This window comes from Chinchilla lanigera, unplaced genomic scaffold, assembly GCF_000276665.1.
Source record: "Chinchilla lanigera isolate Chin_1 unplaced genomic scaffold, ChiLan1.0 scaffold00069, whole genome shotgun sequence".
Taxonomy (NCBI): Eukaryota; Metazoa; Chordata; class Mammalia; order Rodentia; family Chinchillidae; genus Chinchilla; species Chinchilla lanigera.
In genome coordinates this window covers 7,238,115-7,260,272 of record NW_004955470.1, presented here as the reverse complement: position 1 = coordinate 7,260,272, position 22,158 = coordinate 7,238,115, and the positions used below count along the sequence as shown (strand labels likewise).

The window sequence follows — 22,158 nt, the reverse complement described above, 5'->3', positions numbered from 1 at the left end:
AACAATAGGCCCTGCCTCTTAATGTCACCAGCAACCCCCCTTAGTGCCAAGCTGGGGGCCATCTTTAACCAATGGACCTTAGGGAATAGTTAAGATCTAAGTGGTATGGTGGGAACATAAGCTCGTACAACCCCTCTGGAAATCAGCAAGGAGATTCTTTAGAAAGCTAAAACTAGAAATTCCATTTGACCTAGCTGTTCCTCTTTAGATATCTTCCCAAAAGAGCTAATGGCATCACATCACAGTGATCCCCACACACCCATATTTATAGCATCACAATTCACAATAGCTAAATCTTGGCTATAGCTTGTATGTTCGACAGATGAATGGATAAGAAAATCTGGTATTGACACAGCATGGAGCACTACTCTGCCATAAAGAAGCACAGCCTTGAGTCATTGCTAGGAAAACGGATGCACCTTGAGACCGTGATGGTAAGTGAAACACATCTGACACACAGCTTCAGTATTGCATGGTTTCTCCTATATGAGAAAACCAAGGTTTCTTTTCTATGAGCATAAATAATATAAAGAGCAAAGTACAAGATAATAGGAAACAAGGAGATGATAGATCTGCAAATGGGAAGAGGACCAAGAGATGAGGGGAGGAGACAGGAAGGGAGGGAGGGGCAAGGGGACGTCAAAAGAAATAAAATGTGCTGTGTGCACGCACCAGCTCCACGCGGGGAACGTGACCATTGTGTGCACCAAAAAGTCCAAACGTGAGCGTACACTTGGAGGAACTGGCTCGTGCAGTGACGAGGCCAGCAGGTCCCCAGGTCTGTGGCCGGGCAGAGAGATGAGACCATGTGGCCCTGGTGTGTAGTCTGGCCCTGAGAACCAAGACAGGCGGAGGCTGCAGGAAGAGCTGATGTTTCAGCCCAGTCCGAGGGCGGGACACAGCCGGCCTCGCGGTGGGAGCACAACGGGGCAGAAAGACGGCTCTCTCTCCCGGGCTCAACCCTGGTATTGGACTGAGACATCAGCTGCTTGGATCGGGGCTCAACAACATGGGGAGAGCAAGCTGCTCTACTCCGCTTAGCCATTCAAAGCTGATTTCATCGAGAAAGAACCTCACAGACTCACCCAGGGCAATGTCTGACGGAATGTCTGGGCACCCCTGGGCCCAGTGAGGCTGGTACAGAAAGTTGACTGATCATCGATGCCCAGGTGACGAGGCTATTTCAGGGGGGCGTAGGGCACTAACTGCTCAGGGCCCAGACTCCTAAGGGACAGTCGTGGGAAGGTCCCTTCCACAGCTCTGCATGGGGGGGGGGGGAGGGGCACACCACTTCCCGCACACTGCAGCCTGTGCCTAGGGAAAGCATGAAGTTGGTCCAAGGGACCATTTTTCTAGACAGCAAAGGTGACTGAAGCCACCAGGTAGAGGAACCCTGAACCTGTCACCCCTTGCATGCTCCACAGCATCCCCTGGTGACTCTGTAATCCCAGCACTCAGGAGGCTGAGGCAGGAGAAGCTCAGTGAGTTGGAGGCCAACCTGGGCTGCACAGTGAGTTCCAGGCCAGCCTGAACCACATGGTGAGACCTTGTCTCAAACAAACCAGAAAGACACTAATGAGGCATATTTTATTTTAGTACTTAATGAAAAACACTCAAAGAAAAGACATTTTGATCTCTGAGAATTCTCTACTAAGAGGAACGCTCTCTTTCCCACTTAAGAGTTGAAAAGGCCAGCGAAGAGCATGCTTGTTTGTTTCCTTTCTTTCTCTGCTTTCTCACACTCTAGCACCCTTTCGCTAACGCGCCTTCCTTTCTTCCACGCCTCCTCCCACAGAAGCTCCAGAGCAGTCACAGTCAGGAAGGACATGACTGGAGACACAGTTTGAAGTGACAGAGGAGGCGTCTCCCAGGGAGGGGCCGCGAGAGCTCGACACAGGAAGTATCAGGCGTGCAAGGGGGTCGTCGCACCCTCTCTTCCAAGAGGACACAGCTGGCCCTGCTCACTGAGGGTCACTGCCCTTACCGACGGCATTTCAGGTAGGAAGGCGCCCACGAGACGTGCCCGAAACACCCTCTGGAGTCCACGACCACAGGCGGGAGCTGCCAGGACCTTGGCGAGCAACATGATTCGGTTGGAGCAAAGCAGCCGGGACTCACAGCTCAGGAAGCCTCCGCAGGGATAAGGAGGCTGGAGTTCCAGAGCCCCACAGACAGCGGGGGACAGGAGAGAGCATATCCCAGACAGGGTCCTCTGCACCACAACCCTCCCACTGTCAGGGCCAGAGCCAGCCAGCTGTCAGCGAAGGAACTCGAGGCTGAAAGCTGCGAGGCCGAGGAGCCTGATGTCTGCTTGGGGTCACGAAGGACAGAGGGAGAGAGGTCACTCTTCGCTTCCCCCAGGTCTCACAGCGAAGAGCCCCAGAATGCACCGCGCAGACTCCCTTACCTGCGGTTTCGCTCTCCTCGGTGAAATTAAATGGAAAACCCCAGAAAATGTTGACCACTTTTATTACAGCCTCTTTCTACAATTACTCTATTTTATTATTGTTAAACTCCTACCACGCCTAAGTCGTAAGTTAAACTTTGTCATAGGTACATAAGAAAAAGCATAGCACATATAGGACACTCTCTGAGGTTTTGGGCACCCACTTGGGGGGTGGGGTAGAACATCCATGATGGCTATTTTATTCTGCAGAGACATCTAGGGGAGCCAGACTCTGGTGACCCTGTGGCTCTTTACAGGATCCGGCTTGACAAGACACATTCTGTCCATAAAGCCATCGTGCTCAAACACCCCAAAACAGAGTTGTGGGCTCCCCTTGTCCCCGGCGACATCCACCTTTCCTGCCGGTGCTGAGCTTCAAGATGACTGGACCCAGCAGTAGAAGCGCAGGTCCTTTCCAGCTAAGGAGCCCTCATTGGCCCTGGCAACACCAGCGACCCCCGCCCTCAGAGCTACCAAGCTCCCCTTTCCTAAAGTGAGCTGACCAAGCAGCCCCTTCTCCCACAGTCTGGGGCATCACTGAGCACCTCCCGCTGGTCCTCCCTGCCCCGCAACCCCCCAACAGCCCTGGAACCCCCGTCAGCAGCAGGAGCCCTGTGGAGGTGCGTGTGCCATCTCAGTGGTAGACCTCGTGCTGGTTCCACTTTGAGGACGTGGATTGCTTTCCATTCTTCTCTACTGAGCACAAAGTTCAGGAAATAATTACAAACTAGGTGAAAATGTCTCTGCTGAAGATGCTGAGGACCCTGAAAAAGACAAGCAGTGACCCCCCCTTATGACTGGGGTCCCTCAAGTCTGGCTCACAGAGCTATCAGCAGCACCCAGTTTGGAGTGGGGATTGTAGGCTCCCCGCCTTTACCTAGCCAGTGTCCCTAGGTCTGCTCCTCCCAACCTAAAGAGGGAGGAGTGGTGGCTGGGGTGGGGGTTTTCCCTGCATGCCAGACCCAGCCCAGGTAGCGACGGGCCGAGACCCAAACCCCCAGAGGAACACCATTAGTGAGGAAAGGCAGGGCTGCAATACAATGAACCTTGGACAGCTTCTCCATGGACTCTTCCTATGTCCTAAAAATAAGACAGTGCCATCCGTTTTTTAAAAAGAAGGAGAAAAAAGAAAGAGCGTAAGCCCCCAGATAGATTCTAATAACCATCACACATGGGGCCCAGGGCGCTGGGCCAAGGGCATCTCAGTGTCAGGCCTGCTGCCAGGGTCGCTTTCTCTTCCAAGCTGCTATATATAGGCTCACCAGTGAGACCCACCCTGGGAATCCGAGAGGAAGAGGGCCGCTCTCATTCACGATTTCTCCCTTGATATTTGGTGCTATAATGAGCTCTAAAGTCACAGACTTTTTTTTAAAAAAAAAAAGATTATTTGAAGTTTGTAATAAAAAAGTATTGCTTCCATAGCTCACATAGCTATATAGTTCAGCCAGGCAAGGTGATTCTACTGAAAGGAATGAGGTAAGCTGAGCATTGTGCCCATATTTACAAACATACGTTATGTCTAAGCTTCCAGCTCTGAGCCAACGGTAAGACTGTGAGTGGCTGGTGGCTGACTCAGAGACTCTGCTGATGGCCAGCAGAGACAGAGGGCCTTGTTCAGACAGCTGCTGCTCCCACTGGGGGCCCGAGGTTTCTGACGACAAGTATGTCTCTCATTTTCCCCTCAGCTAACGTCCAAGCCTCCTGTGGTTATAGTTTTCTTTTTCTTTAACCATTTTACTGCTCACACGGGGGTTGGGCATTTTACCAGGTCATCTCATAAAATTTTATTGCCAAGGGCTGGAAACCAGATCACATATACACCAAATGCATTTGCAAACCAAATTGATTGGGGGATGTATTTGGTTTGGCATTTCAGAAATCCTATGAATTCTTCCCTCTCTAATTCTTGCCCAGGCCAAGGAAACATGGAAAAGCTCAAATTTGTTCATCAATTGGGAGGAAAAGATTGTGACCGTGTTATTTATTTAAGATACCAATTGATTGACATAGAGGCACAGAAATTTAAGGCATGGAATCTAGAAAAGAAATCTTTCGGAATAGAAGAGGTAGCCCTTAACATCCACCATGAAGTGGTCTTTCCAACATCAATGAATCAAGGCTCTGGATCAGTGATGGCAAACCTTCTAGAGATGAGTGCCTAAACTGCAAACCCAAAACCCATTTATTTATCACAAAGAGCCAACCCTGAGATTAAGGCCAAATACTAAGGTTTTAGTTTAGAAAAAACAACTTATACGGTAACTTTTTTTTGTCTTTAAAAAAAAAACCTAATACTCGAGCCATAGGTTTGCCACCACTAAGCTAGATCCAATTACCTATCTGCAGGGAAGCAGAAGATAGATGAGCTCATCGGGGGGAAGCCAGGAGTTGCCAGCTACAAGAGCCAGGGACCGATCTGGTTTCCTGGGTGCAGCTGATTTCCACATCTCTGGGGTCTGAGAATGTAACCAACCGGGGACTGATTTGGGAAAAATTCCATCTGTCTTGAACATGTAGAGAGTTTTTTTTTTTTTTCCTGTCATTTGCCCCTAACCAATAGAGTATGACAAGAATTTCCACAGCGTGAATATTGTACTAGGCATTGGGTGTCACCCAGAGACCACAAGAGTAGACAGGAGGGCGGGCACACCTGAGCACTGTTTACACGGGTTACACGCAAACTCTGCCATTGTATGTAAGGAACTCGAGCAGGTCTGTGGACTTTTCAGTTTGTGGGGAGCCCTGAACCCAGTTCCTGTGGAGACCGAGGGCCAGCTGTAAGTGTATTAAAAGGAAGAGAGAAAACATCAGGGAGTCAGCCTCTAGTTAACAGGACACAGACACGCCAGTCAGAGGCAGTGTGTGGGCTCATTATGGGGATGATTGTAGGTTGGATACAGTCTTGTGATTATACAGTTTTGACAACAATTCCCTATCTTTCAGAAAGGCACATTCAAATGTTTCGGAAGAAGGATCCTGGGTTTGCCTCAAGCAATGTGGTGGGGTGTGAGCGAGGGCTTCGATGGTGCATTTGATAGTGGCAGAAGCAGAGATTCGGGTACAGGAGGAGTCATTACTTTGTTCTGTCTACTTATGAATGTCTGAAATTTTACATGATAAAGCAATAAAACAAAAAAGAGCATTGCTTTAAAGCAAAAATATGGAAATCCGGTGATGTCCCTAAAACTCACCTGGGTTAAGGAACAAATTAGAAGCGGCCCAGGCGTGAGTTCCCGGGTGCCCTCCAGCCCTTGGTGCCACCCCATGCCACTTCCCCTGGTGCCTCCCCTTCCTGATGTCACAGACCTGGCTGTGCAGGGGACGCTGGACTCCCCTCCCAGCTCCCCAACCCCCTCCGTGCTGGGTGCCAATGGAAATTTAATTTTTTTTTTAAAAAATGGAAATGTTTTCAACCAATGCAGTTTATTTCTCCTTGCTCAGTCCATGACCCCCCTCACTATGCCCCCAGGGCTTTTGACCCAAGCTCAGCTTTGAAGCCAAGGCAGTGGATGACACAAGTGGTCACAATTCTCTGTGGCTTCTCCTGTCGGAAGCAAAGGCCATCCCTGACCTCTGGATTCTGGGACAACCTCGGCACTTGGACGCAATACTTTAGCCTGGCTGGAGGGACACAGTGCACGTGCTGAGCCAGGCCCTGCAGCCGCCACGGAGCTCTTCCCGGGGCCTGACCCCCATGGGTCAGTCTTGCCTGAGAATGATGTGGAGTAGAAGACCAGGCAGTACAGAGAGGAGCCACGGGGTGCACCCTGGATGGCCCAGCTCCTGGTGGACTTGCCAGTTTGCCATAAATGCACAAGAGAGATTGGCAGGACCAGCCAGGCTACTATACACCAGAAACAACTGACCAACCCCTAGCTCGATGGCCAAGGTAGACCAGTTGTTCTCAGGCATTCACTTGGGGATTTTTCTTTTAAAGACAGCAAGTAGCCAATTATTCTTCTACGGCACAGTGCAGCTGGGTGGTACCAAGGAATAGTGGTTACTTGACCGAGATAGGGATGGGGGTCTGGAGGAGGGTGCTAACCAAGACTTAGTGGTCACAGAGGACTTCCCAGAACAGGAGATCTAAAGTCAGACCTGAAGGGGAGTATGAACTAGCCAGGGAAAGGATGGAAAATATTTCTAGGGGGTAGGAATTATGTCCAGAAGGCAGGAGACCCAGAATGGATGCATAATGAGTAAATGAACGGATGGATAAAGGAGTGGATGGATTCTTGGATGGACGGATGGACAGATGGACAGATGGACAGAGGGATGGTCAGACGGTTGGATGGATGGATGGTCAGTGGAAGGATAGATGAATGATTCAATGAATCAATGGATGGACAGATGGAGAATTGTCAACATGACATCTTTGATTCAAAGACTTGCAGTAAAAGGAGATAAGTTCAAGGATGCAATGAAATGAAATTTTTAGTTCCCATCTGGATTACCTTGAGAATTTTGTCTTTGCCACCCTGGAGTTTAACCCTTTCAGGAAGGGACAGTGAGGTCTAGTACACATCTCCCACCCAGTGGGAGAGAACCAGTTCTTTACGGGGCCATGCAGTGTTTATTTTATTATTCCTAAACCTCTCAGCTCCCTGGTAGCACGTTGACCAGTAAATGAACAAGTCTATATATTACTCAACAGGCTTTTGAATACCTTAAAATTTTAAATTACTAGGAATATTGTCATTGTACATTTCATTAATGCAACTGACACAAATCTGCTGACACCCCATGCCCAGTTTCCGCCTGGGCCAGAGCGTGTTCACACTACCTCTACTGCAGTTTTGCTGGTTTTATGCCCTCTCCCACTGAATTTTTTTGGATCATCCTTTAAGAGTTCAAAATCAGCACCTCTTGCACTCTTCCCTGGAGGAACTTGGTCCTTCAACTTGTGTGCTTTTCTGGGTTAGAAAAAGATGCACAGGCAGGAGTCCGTGCTGTGGCTGCATCCCTGCTGGTTTGAAGAAGGGCAGTGCTTCCCAGTGTCCAAATCCTCGATGCATGAGATTGCAACTTATATAGAAATGTGCCAGTTTTTAGCAGCGAACAACCAATGTGTACACCTTCCTGAAATGCAGGAGAAAAAGCAACAAGGAAACTGATTTTATTTTATCAAAGAAAAGACCTATGAGGTCTAAAAAATTCATTAAGCCTTTATTTCCATCTGTGGGTTTTTATTTAGAGATGAAATCTGTGGCTCACGTGTTGATTCCTACCATGACAGAGTAGCAAGCCCAGAGAAAGAGAGGAAGAAGCCTTTGGCAGGTGAGGAACATTAATAGGCACTGGTTCTCCACACCTGCCCTTTACTTGCACTCACTGGGCAGCAGAGAAACTGAGGCAGGCAGAAATGAAGTACATGCCCACATTCAGAGAGCAAAGTGCATGTGGCAGCAACAAATACGTTCATCATCTCGATTGTGCTGGGGTTTCTCAGGGCAGACAAAAATCAGCACTTACCAAATTACAGCTGCTCCTCACTCGGTATCCACAAATGCTTGTTTACAGAACCCCCCATAGACAGCAAAATCTGAATGCTTAGATCTCTTCTGTGTTAGGGTGCAGCGTCTGCGTGGAATCTGTGCACATCCTCCTTATTCTTCAGTTCACCTCCAAGTGATGCATGATTCCTGGTATGCAGTGCAAATCGCCACCACACTATATTGCTTAAGGAATAACAGTGAGGAAGGATACTGTCCACCTGATCAGTTCAGGCGCAGTCTTTTCCCCCAAATGTTTTTTTTTTTTTTTTTTTTTGTTTCTCTCTGGTACCTTCGGGAACCGAACTCACGACCTTGCACTTGCCAGGCAGGCACTTTGCCGCTGAGCTAAATCCCCAGCCCCTATCCCCCTCCCCCAAATGTTTTTGATCTGTGCCTGGTTGAAATCACAGATGCAAGGTCCTTGGGTACAGAAAGCTGACTGTGTATATTTAAATCTGTGCCATTTATTGTATGGTGAGTCTGCTTCTATAAAGCTTTAAAAGAAAGAGGAGGCTAAATGAAGGCCAAGCACTGTTGCACTGGAGTTTTTAGAAATCCAGACATTGACACATTCGTCAATAATTATTTGCAGAAAAAAAACCAAACAATTATTTGCAGATATAAGAGGCAAGGAAATTCATAAATGAAAAGTAGCATTAGGGATACATCGATCAAATGCAATGCATAGATTGCATTATCAGACAACTGAACTGTAAAATAACATTTGAACTGTAAAATAACATCAGACAACTGAACTGTAAAATAACATTTGTGAGAACATCAGAAAAATGTATGCACTATGGGTAATTTGATAATATGAAAGAATTAATGTTTTTTAAGGCATGATAATAGTATTGTAGCTTTTCTTAAAAAAATAAAAAAGCGTTTTCCCTCTAGAGATACAGAGCAGAGGATGCCTGTATTTTGCTTCATAATAATACAGTGGAGATATCTGAAAAGTTAAGGAACTATTCTTAGGATTTTTTGGTGTGAAAATAGTGTTTTGAGCCCAGGTGTGGTGGCACATACCTGTCATCCCAGCTGTCTGAGAGGCTGAGGCAGGAAGAGTGCAAGTTATGCACAGTTAAGTGCTGGGCCACTTAGCAACTTAGAGAGAGGCTTTCTCAAAACAAAACAAAACAAAATAAAGTGCAAAGGTTCTGAGTTCAATTTGTAGTTATGAAAAAAAAGATGATCAATAATGATGATGAAAATAGCTAGCTAGCTAGCTAGCTAGCTAGATAGATAGATAGATAGATAGATGATAGATGCATGATAGGGTGTCTGGGTGGTCTCTAGAATCTTGTGTTTGTGAGATGTGATGCTCTGATGCCAGACAGCAGGGGAGTTGGCAGGGTGTGACATCTTCCTTGAGGTTGCTCATGGCCACATGGCGGTCCAGTGGAATTTCCTCTCTAGGTTGGTATCCATCCCACCTTCTCCAAAGGTTCAAGGTTAAAAGCTGACTTTCAGAGGCTGATGATTCAGGTCGGGATTATGAATGCTGTTGTCCCAGTGAGAGAATGGTCAGGGGATCTGGGTGTGCATGGAGCTGGAGCAGGGATGCACAGGCCCCAGAGGAGGAGGTGGTTGTGTCAGTCAGGTCCCCGGAGACCTGCTCAGTGGATGGGTGGATATGGCCCTGTCAACAAGGCTGTCAAAGCCAGAAGCCAGCTCCTTAGGGACAGGCCAGAGTCAGCAAGCCTGCAACGTCTCCAAGCCTTCGCATGCTGCTGTCAGACAGGACTCAGTGTGCTGATGGCAAAGGAGTTAGAAAGGCACCCTAGAGCCTGAAGCAAAAGCTTGAGGCGCTACCGCATGCTCTGCTTCTGCAGTTGGTTTCCCTCAGAGGAAACCAAAGCTTGGATTGTCACAGATTCTCATCGCAGCTCACTTTACCCTCAAACAAAGTCAGGAGCAAACAAGAAACCCGCAACCCTGGAGCAAGCTCTTCCTGGGCTGGGAATGAAGCTCTGTTTGTCCTTTGGTGGGGTTTTGGATTGGATCTCCTTTGTCAATATGTTTACTGTTTCCCTTGCTTTTTAAAATATTTTTTTATTTTAAAGAGAAAAAAACAAAATTTAAAAACAAGATAATAGGAAGGTAACAATGGTTAATACATTGCATATTGTTGTCTTTAAACTAGTTTTTCAGAGGACAAGATATCAGCATTTAATTGTCCAAACAATATTAGCACAAACCTTTCTTTTCAATGAAGTAAGAGAAATTAGTAGTCTAACTATCTTAACTATCTTTTATAGATATACATTTTTTTTGGTTTTCTCCTCCTTTTTTTCTCCCTTCCCCTATCCCAGTTTCTCCTTTCTTTTGAACAGTTTCTTCCCAATTCACAATATCTATTGTACATTCTGGATCACATTTACTCATTCAGCTTCTCATACTAGTAAGACAATATGATGTTTACATATTTGCATCTGGTTTATTTCACTTATGAGTATGGTCTTGAGTTGCATGCATTTACCTATAAAACTCTCCAGTTTATCCTTCTTTATGGCTAAGTAGTGTTCCATTGTATAAAAAAGACCATATCTTTTTTATCCATTCCTCAGTTGATGGACATTTGAAACAGCAAGGACATTGAAACACAAATGACATAGAAAGATTCTTTGCAAAAGTAAAGCAGAAATATCCCAAGCATGAAAAGAATCTGACATCCAGTTAGATGAAGCATGTAGAACTCCAATTAGTCATAACCAAAATAAATCTACACCCAGATATATAATAAAGATCCCAGCAAAAGAACAGAATATTAAAAGCTGTTAGAGAAAAGAAACTGATCACCTATAGAGGAAAGCCCATCAGAATCATGGCAGACTTCTCAACACAAACCATCAAGTCAAGAAAAGCTTGGAGTGAAGTATTTCAGGTTCAGAAAGAAAACAACTTCCAACCCAGACTAATGTACCCTGCAAAACTATGCTTCAAAATTAATGGAGAAATAAAATACTTCTACAACAAAAGAAATCTTCTACAACTGAAGAAATCCATGACCACCAAACCAATCCTACAAAGAGTATTGAAAGGTATTCTAGAAAGAGATAAAAATGACTACAACTTTAAGAAAAACAATAGAAAGAAATCACCAAACAGAGCAAGCAACTAAACAGAGGGGAAAAGTAGGGAACCAACAGCAGGAAAATAACATGGCAAAGATAAGCCAATACATATCAGTTATAACCATTAATGTAAATGACCTCAATTCACCAATCAAAAGAAACAGAGTGGCAGAGTGGATCAAGAAACAAAATACAACAGTATGCTGTATACAAGGAACACATTTAACTCAAAAGGAAATTCATAGACTGAAGGTCAAAGGATGAAAAACAATACTCCATGTGACAGGAACCCAGAAAAAAGCAGGGGTAGCTATTCTGTTTGCAGACAATGTGAACTTCAAACCAAGAATGATCAAAAGAGATGAAGAAAATCACTACATAGCTGTTAGAGGAAAACTGCAAGAGCAAGAGATAACAATCATAAATATATATGCACCAAATACAGGAGCACCCAACTATACAAGACATACAAACTATACAAGACATAAAAAATCAAATAAGCACTAATGCAGTCATAACAGGGGACTTTAACACCCCATTGTCACAAAGAGGTAGCTCAATTAGACAGAAAATGAACAAAGAAATAACAGAACTAAGCTGAATGTGTGAACAAATGGATTTAGTAGACCTTTACAGAGTGTTCCACCCAGCAACATCAGAATACACATTCTTCTCAGCTGCACACAGGACTTTCTCTAAAATAGAACATATGCTGACCCATAGAATATGCTTAAGTAAATGCAAGGGAATTGAAATTATCCCATGCAATGAAAATGCAAATTATTGACAAAAGAAATCACAAAAACTCCATAAACACATGGAAATTAAATAACATCCTCCTGAACAACCAATGGGTCACAGATAAAATTAAAGAAGAAATTAAACAATATCTATAATCAAATGAAAATGCAGATACAACTTACCAGAACCTGTGGGACACAATGAAAGCAGTCCTTAGAGGGAAACTTACAGTGGTGAATTCCCACATTAGGAAAACAGAACAAACACAAATAAACAACCTTATGCTACACATTTAGCTTCTTGAAAAAGAAGAGCAAGTCAAGCCCAAATCCCAAAGAAGTGAGGAAATTATAAAAATCAAAGCAGAAATTAACACAATGGAGACTAAGAAAACAATACAAAGAATTAATGAATCCAAGAGTTGGTTCTTTGAAAGAATATGGCTGGGGATATAGCTCAGTGGCACAGTGCCTTGCTTGGCAAGCACAAGGTCCTGAGTTCAGTCCCAGGTACCAAAAAAGAAAAAAGAAAGAGTAAACAAAATAGATAAACTCCTAGCCAACCTTATCAAAAAAAGGAAAGAAAAAACTCAAATTCATGCAATAAGGAATGAAAAGGATGAAATCACTGCAGATCCTGTAGAAATTCAGAAGATCATAAATACCTACTTGGAAAATCTTTATTCTCATAGGATGGAAAACATAGTGGAAATGTACTGATTTCTGGACACATATGAATTACCAAAGCTGAATCAAGAAGATATTAAAATCCTGAATAACTCACTATTAGCCAACCAAATTGCAAATATAATAAAATACCAACAAAGAAAAGTGCAGGTCCTGATGGACTCACTGCTGAATTCTACAAGAAATTTAGAGATTTAATGCAAATTCTTCTCAAACTCTTTAATGAAATTGAAAGGGAAGGCATTCTCCCTAACTCATTCCTGGAGGCAAGTATTACCCTGATACCAAAACCAGAGAAAGACCCAATCAGAAAAGAGAACTATAGGCTGATCTCCCTAATGAACATAGATGCAGAAGTTCTTAATAAAATATTAGCAAACAGAATGCATCAAATCATCAAGAAGATTATACACCACAACCAAGTGAGATTCATCCCAGGAATGCAGGGATGGTTCAATATATGCAAATTAGTTAATAGAGCCAAATAATTAGTCAATAGAGCCAAAGACAAAAATCACATGATCATCTCAGTAGATGCAGAAAAATCATTTGATAAAGTGCAACACTCATTCATGATAAAAACCATACAGCAAATCAGAATAGATGATCTTTACCTCACTCTGATAAAAGCCGTCTATGACAAACCAACAGCCAACATCATACTAAATGGAAAAAAACTGAAAGCTTTCACTTTAAAATCAGAAACAAGACAGGATGTCCACTGTCACCACTTCTATGCAACATAGTGCTGGACACATTAACCAGAGCAGTTTAGACAAGAGAGAGAAATAAGAGAAATAAGGATAGGAAATGAAGAAGTGAAATCATCATTATTCACAGATGACATGATACTCTACAAAGAAGACCCTAAAAACTCCACCAAAAGACTTGTAGATCTAATAACTAAATTCAGCAGTGTAGCTGGATACAAAGTCAACACTCAAAAATCAACAGCCTTCCTGTACACAAATGAAAAACAGACTGAGAGAGAAATTCGGGAAATCACATCTTTCACAATAACATACCAAAAAAAAAAAAAAAAAAGAAAGAAAGAAAGAAAGAAATACTTAGGAATCAATCTAACAAAGGAAATAAAAAATCTATAGGGTGAAAATTAGAGTACTCTAAAAAAAAAAGAGATCAAAGAGGATTTCAGAAAATGGAAAGATATTCCTTGCTCATGGATAGGAAGAACCAACATTGTGAAAATGACCATATTCCCAAAATTGTTGTACAGATTCAATGAAATCACAATTAAAATACCATTAGTATACCTCACAGATCTAGAGAAAATACATCTAAAATTAATCTGAAATCAGAAGAGAACTAGAATAGCAAAAGCAATCCTGGGCAACAATAAAAGGCAGGAGGCATCATAATCCCTGACTTTGAAGCACACTATAAAGCTATGGTGATAAAATCAGCATGGTACTGGCAGAAAAACAGACCTGAGGATCAGTGGAATAGAAGATGCAGACGCAACTACAAACACACTCAACCACCTTATCTTTGACAAACGGGCCAAATACGTTCACTGGAAGAAAGATAGCCTCTCTAATAAATGGTGCTGGAAAAACTTGCTTTCCACATGCCAAAGCCTAAAATCAGACCCATGCCTATCACCATGCACTAAACTAAAGTCAAAGTGGGTCAAAGATCTAAATATTAAAACAGAAACACTAAATCTACTGGAAGAGAAAGTAGGTAGAAACCTTGAAGACATAGGGGTAGGCAGAGTTCATGAACAAAAACCAACCTTCATGGAAATACTTCAAAGAACCAACCATTGGGGTCTCATCTTATTGCAAACCCCCATCCAAGAAGCCATCACTTTATTAGGGCCATAAGGTTTCCTCTCACCCGGGAATCCCAAGGGTTTAGAACCTCTGTGTCAGGAACAAGAGACAGGAGAACAAAAGAGACCGCTAGCATGTTGATCACTCAGGAAATTACAAGGGTTTTAGAAGACAGAGACCAAAATATATATAAAGTTAGTTCATAGCTTGTGTGAGGCAACTGCTGCCACTTGGGACACTCTGCTGTGGATACTGCTGCTGGCACTAGCAGAGGTGGCAGCAATGATGAGATTGTTGTTCATGTCAACAAGGCAAGAATGAATCAGGGCCTGAAGGAAACAGGTTTCAGTAAGATTTCTGAACACAGTCAAGTGTGAAGGTCAAACTATCCTTTCCTCTAAAAACAACTATAATGATAGAGAAAACCACTGTTAGTGCCCTGGACCTTGACTGAAGACTAAATCAATCTAATAAACATTTATGCATAAAAAACTACTAAGGAGAATGGGAATCCGTGGCATTCTAGCCTGGGCTGCTCCCATCTCTGGTTCCCTGGTCTGAGGCAGATAATGCTCTTCCAGGTGAGGCCAGGAGCAGCAGCACCTTCATAGCTTCCTTGATGTGAAGCAGTGGGCAATACCCGCATCCAGCTACGTGGTCGGGCAAGCTGGCCTCATGCAGGACATTGCTGTGGGATCCAAGCTGTCAGCTGGATTCTTTGGGTCTGTAGCACATGAACAGATCTCTTGCACCCTCTGCATTGGACTTTTTGGGAGAATATTATAAAATAGTCCTATAAATGATGTGTCCTGTATTAAATCTATCCCATTACAAACCCTGATTACAACATCCTCCCTCAATAACTGGAAGAAAAACTTCATATAAAATCAATGAGCACGTGGACAAGGCAGACACTGTCAATCAATTCCACCCAGCTGACATATGTGGAGCATTCTGGCTGCAGGGCTACATGCTTCCCAAACGCATTTGGAGCATTCCATTAACAGACCATTTGTTAGGCCTTCAAACAAGTCCCAGTACACCAAAACAGGTTAATTGTGTCAAGTGGGTTCTCTGACTGCAACTGAACTCAAAATCAAATACTGTATGTTCTCTGACTGCAACAGAACCTGAAATCAGCAGAAGAAAAAAATCTGGGAAATCCCATGGTATTTGGAAATTAACACACTTCAGCATTGCCTATAGCTCAAGGAAGACATCAAAGGGCAATATAGTAAACTGAATGGAAATGAAAATGCATATAAAAGTTTATGGAATGCATCAAAAACCATGCTGAAATGGACATTTATAGCAGTAAATGCTTATGCTAGAAGAAAGGTCTCAAACCAATAATCCAAGTTTCTACTTTGAAAGATAGAAAAAGAAGATGAATCTAAACCAAAGCAAGTAGAAAAGGGAAGGGTTAAAGATTAGAAAAGAAATCAATGAAATAGCAGAAAAACATTAGAGAAGAATCAAGGAAACCAAGATTTATTCATTGAAAAGATCCATAAAATTGAGCTATCTTTAGCTAGAATGATGGAGAACTAGAGAGAGAAGGCACAAATTTCCAAAATCAAGAATGAGAGACTGTCATAGATCATATAGAAATTAAAGGAATAATTCTATGTTAACTAACTGAGGTAATTTAAATAAACTAGAAAAATTCCTAAAAAGAAATTATCATAATTCATTCAAGAAGAAATAGAAAATCTGAGTAGATTTCTAAGTAGTAGATTGAATTAGCTTACAAATTCATGCACAGAAAGTTCAGAACCAAATGACTTAACTGGTGAATTCCACCAAACAATTAAAGGTACAATATTAATCCTTCATAAACTTTCTCACAAAATGCAGGAGGAGGCTCAATGTCCTAGTTCACTGTGTGAGGACAGTATTCCCCCGATGGAGACATTTTAAGAAAACAAAACTACAACCCAATGTTTTAAATGCACATAAATATATTAATCTTGAACAAAATAATAACAAACTGCATCCAAGAACGTATAAGGATAATACATCAGCACTAAGTATTTATCCCAGGAACACAAGGTTGCTCTACTATCTGAAAAGCATAATATAATATACTATTAGAATAAAGGGCAAAGTCCACGTGGTCATCTCAGTAGGCATAGACAAAACACATGACAAAATCTAATACCAGTTTGTAAGAAGGGATGAGAGAGAAGGAGAGAAAGAAAAGGAGGGGGAAAACTCACAATAAATTAGAAATGGAAGGTATCCTCCACCACTAGATAAAAGGCATCTGTGAAAACTAGTTAGCATCTGTACTGCTTAGGATTCTCAGAGGAACAGAACTGTGAGACAGCACTTGTACCATTACGAAAGGGGATTTATTGGGCAGCCCAACAGGATCACAGGCGAGAGCTGGACCAGCAGCTGCTCGCCCCAAGATGGAAGCCACACAACAAGAGAGACAAGGACACAGTTGGGATGGGAATAAAAATATTTGTCTGATCTACCAGAATGAGCCCAATCTCATGGTTCAGTCAGTCCTCTGAGATCACATGCGTCTCCTTAGCTGCTGTGGCTGGATCTTCACGGGGATCTTCAAAACCCTCAAAGGTCTCATGTGCCCATAGGTCGCTGTGTGGAGGTGACTGGACTGTGGGGCTTACAGCTAGCTTGCTGTTAGGAGGCGGGCTCTGGTTGGAACAGGTGAGTCATGGTACATATCCCTGGGGGGTGCTGGGGCAAGTCTGAGTTGCGAGGTGGAAGAAACTGGAGACCCATGCCCAGGGCGAGGGCAGCTGAGACGCATACGCTCAAGCGGATGGGAGCTCTTCAAAACCCGACACGCTTCCTTCTCCTGTCTGCTTCTTATTCCATCCAAGCCTATTGATGGGTGCCGCCCACCACCCGCCTGGGTCTTCCCACCTCAATCTGCTGGCCTACACCCCGACCTTCTCTGGAAACACCCCAGACACACCCAGAACTGTGCTTTACTCATCCGCTAGGCATTTCTCACACATCACAATGAACTGTTACCACATCATACTTACTGCTAGAAGAGGGAAGCCTTGCCCCATAAAAGCACGAGCAGGTCGGGAATGTCTACTCTCGTGGCTTCTTTTTAAACAGTTTTAAAACCACATTTTAGCCATTAAAATAGGCAGAAGCCAAACAATAACAACAACAAAGCAAGTTCATCCAGATTGGAAAGACCTAACTAAAACTATCTTTATTCTCTAAAGACATGATTTGGCATGTAGAAAATGTTCAAGAATTCACCTAAAACAAATAAGAGCAAATAAGTGACTTAACCAAGATTATCCTATACAAGATTTGATATGCAATGAAAAAAATCCAAATTGAAATTTAAAAACATTCTGTTTATAATAGCCTCATCAGCAATAAAATACCTAATGCTAAATTAATAATGTATAAGACTTTCACATGAAAAACTGCAAAACATTATTGAGAAAGGTTAAAGAAGAAAAATGGAGAAATATTCTAGATGCTCAATGATTTCATTGTGGTTTTTTTTTTTTTTTTTTTTTGAGACAGGGTCTCGCTATGCAGTTCAGGCTGGCCTTGAGCTCACTTTGTAACCCAGACTGACCTCAAACTTGCAACGATCCTTCTGCCTCAGCCTCCCAAGTGCTGGGATTACAGGCATGCGCCACCACACCCAGCTTCATTGTTGTTAAGATGGAAACTGGAAATTCCAAGTCGATCTATTAATCTGTGCAATCCCAAGAATTAAAAACTTGATTGAAAAATATCCATCTGAAAATGCAAAGGACCTATAATAACCAAAAAAAAAAAACTTAAAGAAGAACAAAGTAGGAACTTGCATTGTTTGACTTAAATCTCACCTTAAACTACACTTATTAAGACAATTTGGTAGCGGAGAATGCATATACAGATAAGGAACAGACACAAGTGTTTAGAAATAAACCCTCGCATTTACAGCCAATTGAGTTTCTACAGACTTTGGAAACCATCTAATCCCACGTGATGGGGTCACCCTTGCAACAAACAGTGTTAAATATCCACAGGCCAAAAAGCAAACAACAAAAACCAAAAAACAGAATTCATACCCTTATCTCAAACCATAACAAACTTCACCACAATAGAAAAAAGACATAAATGTAACAGCTAAAGCTATTGAATGTATAGAAGAACACAGAAACAATCTTGATGTTCCAATAGGCTTCACATGTTTATAAATAATACCAAAAACAAGAGCACTGAAAAGTTGATATGTTTTTTTAAAAATTTTAATGTTTTAAACTTTAAAACATTTGTGTTTCAAGAGATACTATTTAAAAAGGAGAAGATAAGCCATAGACTGGGAGAAAATATTTGAGCACATTTGATAAAGGACTTACATGCAAACTATATAAAAACTCTCCAAACAAAATAGGAACCCTTCTCCACTGCTGGTGGGAATGCAGACTGGTGAAACCACTGTGGAAATCAGTTTAGAGATTCCTCCGAAAACTAGGTTTAGAGGTCCCATTCAACCCAGCTATCCCCCTGCTGGGTATTTTCCCAGAAGATCTAAAAACATCATATCACAGTGATATATGTGCACCTATGTTCATAGCAGCACAATTTGTAATTGCTAAAATGTGGAAGCAACCCAAATGTCCATCCACCGAGAATTGGATAAGAAAATTGTGGTACTTTTATATAATGGAATATTACTCAGCTATAAAGAAAGATAAACTCGAGGCCTTTATATTTAAATGGTCACAACTAGAGACCATACTCATAAGTGAAATAAATCAAACATACATGTGCAAGCACCGCATTGTTTCACTAGTGTAAAACTTGAAAGAGTTAATTTAAACTAGGAGGTATGATAGACACTGTGAAATGATAGGAAACCAATGAAGAGTAAAGGGCTTCTGGGATGTGGGAAAAGAGAAGGGAAAGAAGGAGAAATTTTGTATGTATGTATATACAGGATAGTTAACATGGTTGTTCTTCTGTCTTCTATTTCTATGCTGAAAGAAACTGTCAATGAGCCTTTGGTTGACCAGTATTGCATGTTTATATCTGTTTTCACGAGAAGCCACTTTGAAGATATCAATATGTAATACAACCACCATTGTTAATTCCCTACCACTTTGTTTGTAACTCTGTATTGTCTGTATTGTGCTTGTGATATGTTGTAAAATGTTGTATGTCTGTTAATGTTTCCCTCCTTTTATCTTTAAAATAAAAAAAACTCTCCAAACATGTTGATAAATGAATGAATAACCCAATATAAAAAAGATTGAAAGATCTGAATAGACACTTCAGCAAAGAAGTTATTCAAATGGTTACTAAACTGATGCAAAATGTTCAGCAACATTCATCACTAGGAAAAAACAAAATAAGGCTATAGAGATACCAACACACACACACACACACACACACACACTGGGATGATGCTATGGCTTATATCGATGTCCCCCTAAAGCCACATGTTCCCATAGGTGGGGCTTTTGGGAAGTGGATGGATCTAGGTTGTATGATACTGCATTGTGGGTGTGTGATACTGGGCTAGCCCACTGACTAGTTTAGCATGTTTCTCAGTCTGGATGATGGATTTACTGAATAGGGAAAACCCACCCTGGGTGTTAGTGGTGCCAACCAATAGTCTTGTAGTCATTCATGGAATGAAAAGGTAAAGAAGAAGGAAGGCTCTTCCTGCCTGCCACGGACTGTTTCCCCTTTTTGATGCCCCTCTGTCATGCTGCCCTGTCTTGGAACCAGCTGACTATGAACTGAAACCTTTACAAACTGTCAGGCAAAATAATCCTTTCCTCCTTTAACTTGTAGGTATCGAGTATTTTGTCCCAGCAAAAAGAAAGTAACTCAGACAGATGGCCATCATAAAAAGCAGCAAAATAAAACAAAAACCCAGACCTTACAAACATGATAAGGATGTGGAGAATGTGGAGGAACTGTAGCCCTCATGTGTTGCCAGTGGGGGTTTAAACTGTGCGGCCGTTTTGGCAAACACCGGCATTTTCCTAGAAGGGATATTTGCACTTGACTCAGCAATTCCACATGTGGGCTTGTCAACAACCACATATATGTGTGCAAATGTTCAGAAAAGCCCCAAACTATCCATTAATTGGTGGATGGACCAAAAAAAGGATATTGGCTATATATATATTAAATGAGTCCATTGATCTTCAGTGCCCAGGAAGTGTAAATTTATAGAGACAGAGGCAGATTAACAGTTGCAATGAGCATTCATGAGACTACTCCAAAACCCAATTGTGGTGAGAGTTGCACAATTCTAAATGTTTGTTAAGAATCTTCGAGTGGAACACTTACTATTGGCAAATTTAAGAGTGTTGAGTTATGCCTCAGTAAAGCTGTTCAAAACTTGAAAACATGAAATGCATAAACCTAAAATACAAGTGCAGCCCATTTGGCTCTGCTATAAATCATTTCTGTTGCTAAAGTTAAGCTTGAATTTGGAATGATTAGATGGGTTTAGTGAATAGATCTCCAAGAAGACTGGCTTATGTACCTAACAGTATTTAAAGAAATAAACATTCAGTAAATTTTGTTGTCTGTTTAAAGCAATTTACTGTTTGCTAGGCCCTTTCCAGTGCAAGCTGCTCACCTCTCAGGGGGTGTTACTACTTCACGTAAGCAGTCATTAATTAAAACCTCAGCTCTGCCCAGGAATCAGGTAGAGGGCAACGAAAGCCAAACAGACGACCTCTAAAAGAATCTATTTCTTCAAGCCAGTCTCCTAATTTTCATTAATCCATGCTCATGCATTCTTGGGGTAGCAGTAAAATAATCAGCCAGAAACAAATACTCTCCTTCTATACTGATGGTTGAAATGTGTGGCTGTAAAGTCAGTTGACATGTTGAATCCACTCTGATCATCATGATCACGTGGGGAGGTTGTTTGAGTTTTTAAAGACTGTGGGTTGGGAAGCAGCCTAATAAATTTGAGAGTGGTATTGGCATTGGGATACAGCAGGAGGCCTAGCAAGCCAGAGAGCCAGAAGCAGAGCCATTTGGTATTCTATAATGTGATAATGAAAAATGGGTGCATTATACTACATTGAGAGCTGGGTGTAGTGACTCCCGCCTATAATAGCAGCACTCTGGGAGGCTGAGACAGGAGGATAGCAAGTTCAAGCCCAGCCTGGGCAACTTGGCAATTTAGTGAGATCCTATTTCAAAATAAAAAATCAAAATGGGCTGGGGATGTAGCTTAGCGTAAAGGTCCTGGGTTCAATCCCCAGGACCAAAAAAAAAAAAAAAAAAAAAAAAAAAAAAAAAAAAATCCTTCTACATTGAAAGTAAACACTTCCCTTCAACAACATCAAGGCAATCACAGAGCTCGTGAGTGGTACCACAGCAACTGTCCCTTCCACCCGCCCACGCTCCACAGCACACACCACGGTCCTTGTCGGTCCTTCCGGCCTCCCCGCCTGTACGTCTGCGCCCGCGTCCCTCCTTAGTGCGCACCCGAGTCAGCCCCGGGGTTGCGATCGTTCCGGACACGGACCATCCTCCTGCTCAGACTGCAGCCTTCTTTCCTTCCCCCTCCCCTGCCCCTGCTCCTCCTCGCTGACTCACTGTGTCTGAGTACAAGCCCAGCGACTGTGCAGCATTTTCCCGGAGACTTCTGGGGGTCAGCGCGGCTTGGCCCCTTGCATCCGCTGTGCTTGAAACACAGTTTCTCAGCCTCCAACTTTCACGTCAGAGTGCTCCGGTCTGTACCATGGATGCCTCACTGCCAGACCTCCTAGTTTCAGATCCTGTTTCTATGCCTGGCTTTAAAATGAAGGCCTGATAATATGGAGTTGAATGGAGATGCTGACCACACTCACCCGTTCCAACAGGCGCCTATTCCAGGAAAGGACCTGGGGCGCGTCACCCAGCCTACCATCGGGACCGTGTGCTGGGCCTGTGCAGGCTCTGGAG

General features: G+C 42.8%; 1 long non-coding RNA gene across 2 annotated transcripts; it reads right to left on the bottom strand.

Moving 5' to 3' along the window:
• Positions 1-5,873: 5,873 nt before the first annotated feature.
• LOC106150269 lies at positions 5,874-21,941 on the bottom strand. Of its 2 annotated transcripts, none has more exons than XR_001236999.1 (3): positions 21,811-21,941; positions 7,919-8,124; positions 5,874-7,525 (listed from the first exon to the last, which is right to left on the bottom strand). It is a non-coding gene; the product is annotated as an uncharacterized LOC106150269 (long non-coding RNA). The 2 variants fall into 2 exon arrangements; XR_001237000.1 differs by lacking the exon at positions 21,811-21,941 and adding an exon at positions 21,630-21,719.
• Between the last annotated feature and the right edge of the window lie 217 nt (positions 21,942-22,158).